This window comes from Triticum aestivum, chromosome 3B (genome assembly GCF_018294505.1).
Source record: "Triticum aestivum cultivar Chinese Spring chromosome 3B, IWGSC CS RefSeq v2.1, whole genome shotgun sequence".
Lineage (NCBI taxonomy): Eukaryota > Viridiplantae > Streptophyta > Magnoliopsida > Poales > Poaceae > Triticum > Triticum aestivum.
Window position 1 is genome coordinate 607,099,659 of NC_057801.1, and position 3,942 is coordinate 607,103,600.

Sequence of the window (3,942 nt, forward strand, 5' to 3'; positions counted from 1 at the left end):
GCTAATTGCGACGTCTGCCGTCGTGTAAAAGCAGAGCATCAACGGCCTGCTGGCACCCTTCAACCCTTAGCTATTCCTGAATGGAAATGGGATAAAATTGGTATGGATTTCATTACCGGTTTTCCCAGGACCAAAAGAGGGAATAATGCTATTTTCGTCGTGGTCGATCGTCTTTCCAAAGTAGCTCATTTCTTACCTGTTCGTGAGAGTATAACCGCTAGTCAGCTGGCAGATTTGTACATCTCCCGAATAGTGTCTCTCTATGGTGTTCCTTTGGAAATCAATTCGGATCGAGGAAGTCTTTTCACCTCTCGATTTTGGGAAATTTTCCAAAATGCTATGGGAACCCGTCTCTCCTTTAGCACCGCTTTCCACCCTCAGTCAAGTGGTCAAGTGGAACGCGTCAACCAAATTCTAGAAGACATGCTTCGAGCCTCTGTTATCTCGTTCGGAATGGACTGGGAGAAATGCCTTCCATTTGCCGAATTCGCTTACAACAACAGCTATCAATCTAGCTTGGGTAAAGCCCCTTTTGAAGTTCTCTATGGACGACGATGTCGAACACCCCTTAACTGGTCAGAGACCGGGGAAAGACAATTCTTTGGCCCGGATATGATTCAGGAAGCAGAAGAACAAGCTCGTATCGTTCGTGAAAAGTTGAAAACAGCCCAATCCCGTCAAAAGAGTCAATATGACCGAAAGCATAAGGCTATGTCTTTCGAGGTTGACGAGAAGGCTTACCTTCGGGTCACCCCTCTGAAGGGAACCCATCGTTTCGGTATCAAAGGCAAATTGGCTCCTCGTTACATTGGACCTTTTCGCATTCTTGCCAAACGAGGAGAAGTTGCCTACCAATTGGAACTACCTCCGCACCTCTCCAGAGTTCACGATGTCTTCCACGTTTCTCAACTCAGGCGTTGCTTCTCGGATCCTATCCGTGAAGTGGACCACGAAACGCTTGATCTCCAAGATGATCTTACATATCGAGAGTACCCCATCCGTATCCTCGATCAGGCCGAGCGTACCACGCGACGTCATAACATCAAGTTCCTCAAAGTTCAATGGTCGCATCATTCTGAAGATGAAGCAACTTGGGAAAGGGAGGATCGTCTTCGACTTGAATATCCCGCCTTCTTCTCGGAGGAACCCAAATCTCGGGACGAGATTCTTTTGAGTGGGGGTGAGTTGTCACACCCTAGCTAGTCATGCATTAGAGTGTTGCATCATGTTTACTCTTTCATCAGAAACTTGAAATGGGGATGACAGAACCCCCAGTCCCCTCTGAAAACCAACTAGGGTTTACTAAAATAATTTTCAATGAACCTGAAATGCCCTTCTAAAATGCCCATCATTTTTGCCTTGGTTCAGAACCTCTGCCAAAAGTGGTGCACATTTTCCTAGGCCATCCTAGGGTTTTTGAATTAAATCATAACTATTTGAATTTGGGCATTTAAAATTATATAAAATATTTAAATGCTCAAATATCTCCAAGCTAAAATGTTTCATGTTGGAAATAATCCAACTATGGACCAGGAGTAGTTTGGTGATTTTTGGAGTTGCCTAGGTATTTTATTTAATTCAACAAAGTTGCAGATATATTAAATAAAACAGAAAACAGAAAATAAATAAAGGGAGAAGCTTACCTGAGCTCCTCCCTGTGCGGCCCAGCCCAGCCGGCCCAGCACTGTGCTGGCCCGTGCCAGCCAGCTGCTTCCCCTCGCCAGAGCAGGCAGGGAGGTGAGCATGGCGCGCCCGAGCTCGCCACGCACCACCCAGCCTCTCTGCATCGCCCAGGTCGCCGTTGCGCCGCGTGGATCGTCTTCTGGTCGTCGCCCCGACCTCGCCGACACCCTCTCACTCTCCCCCGGCTCTCCCTCGCTCTCTCTCTCTCACGGCCGAAGCTCACCGTCGCCGCCGTTCGCCCTAGCCACTGCCTCCGACCATCCCTCGCTCCCCCGACAAGCTCAGAAGCTCCGCCTCGACTCCCTCTTCCTCCCCACCGCTCCACGAGTCCCCGGAAGCCCTGCATCGCCGCCACGTCGCCGTTCCCCTCTTCGGGCTCCGATCATCGTCGCCGACGAATTCGCCGTCTCCAGCGCGTCCCCGAGCCCGTTTCGACGCCCACTGCAACCGCCGTGAGCTACGCCACCGTTTCCCCCTTCTTCCCGGCTCTCTCCCGACCCCTAGGCCCTAGCCCCACCGCGGCCGAAAGCTTCACGCCGCCGGCGATGTCGCCGTCGTGGCCACGGTCGCCGTAGCGCCCAACCGAGCTCACCATCGTGCTCCACATCTCACTAGGAGCACGTAGCACGCTCCAACACCCCCCCTAACGCCCTGCAACACCGTTCCCGTGCACGACCGAACCCCGGCAGCCGCAACCGAGCTCGCCGCCGTCGACTCCGGCCACCCCGACCCCAACGGACTCCGCCAAGAGCCGTGGGTCGTCCTCAGCTTCACTCCGATGGCCTCCGCGGTTCATTTGGTGGCCGAAACGACCAAAACCACTATCGCCGCCGCACTGATGGTCGCCGCCAGCCAGAACTCCGGCGAGCTGACGTGGCCCAGTTAATTAGCCACTAACCCACCACCTACTGACGCTGACAAGTGGGCCCCAGGGCTTAGTCAAAGCTAACCAGCCCGGGTCAACACGGGATTAGCCCCTGTGTCACTGACGTGTGGACCCCACACATCAGGTTTGACCCGAGCCAGCCCTGTTGACCTGCTGATGTCACTGTGACGTCAGGCTGACGCAGTAAATGATATTTCTGGATTTAAATTAAATCAGGAAATTCCAGAATATTAATTAAACTTCAAAAAATTCATAACTTTTATTCTGTAACTCCAAATTGGACAAATTATATATGAAAAATGATCAGAAAAATCCAATCTATCCATCTGTACTATTTTCATGCATGATCAAACAAGTTAAATTGATGTTTTAAACAGAACAAGAAAAGGCACTTTAAAAGGCCATATTTGAATTTGGAATTTGAATCTTTGATTCAAATTTGCTCAAACACTTCTGGCTTTAGTTGCATTAGCCCAACACACTCATATTGCCATGTTTCATGCATGCATCATATTGTTGCACATTGTTTGGTGATGCCTATGTATCGTTATCCTTTGCGACAGGATCTGTCCCCGAGGAGTACCGTGACTACCCTAACGAAGAACCGTATCCGTGCAACGAACCATCAGGCAAGCAACCAACCATTTGATCATATCGATACAATCCCATGTTCTCGCTCCTGCTCTCTTTTACTGCATTAAGACAACGCGATTCAAACTGCTGTGTGCTACGGTAGTTGAACCCATTTCCTCTGCATGACCTGTCATTGCCACAGTAACTAGATGAAATCCACTAGCATGTGTAGGAGTTGATTGAGCCCTATGTATGTGTTGTTCCTACCTTGCTATGCCTGCTATGCTTAGAGTCGTGTCAGGTCTGGTTCATCTGGGTGATGGGCTAGAGTGAAATGATTATATCGGTAATGAGAGTGGTGTGGTGAACACGATTTGGTAAAGGTATCGATGAGAGGCCATGTAGGAGTACATGGTGGGTTGTTTCATTGAAGCCGACCTTAAGCACTGAGATCTGTATGTGTGATTTAAGAATCAGCTACTACCATGCATTGGGCCCGAAACCAATGGACCCTCTCAACTTCTTATTCACCCTAGTTCTCCGTCCAGGAGTTGCAAGTAGTTTCTGGTGTTTGTAGCCTACTGGAGGCCGTGGACAGCGCTGACCGTAGGGGTGGGCTGTGATGCGGTAGGTACGTGGCCGGGTGTACCGAATACCCGTTAGGTATCTCGGGAACCCTGTTCACATCGTTCGGGGCCGTATGGGAAACCTCGGCCGGACTCCCTGCGGATGGAACCTGAATAGGCGATAAACCTGGACTGGAGGCTTAGGTGATTAGGTAGGTCGTGGCCGACACCCAC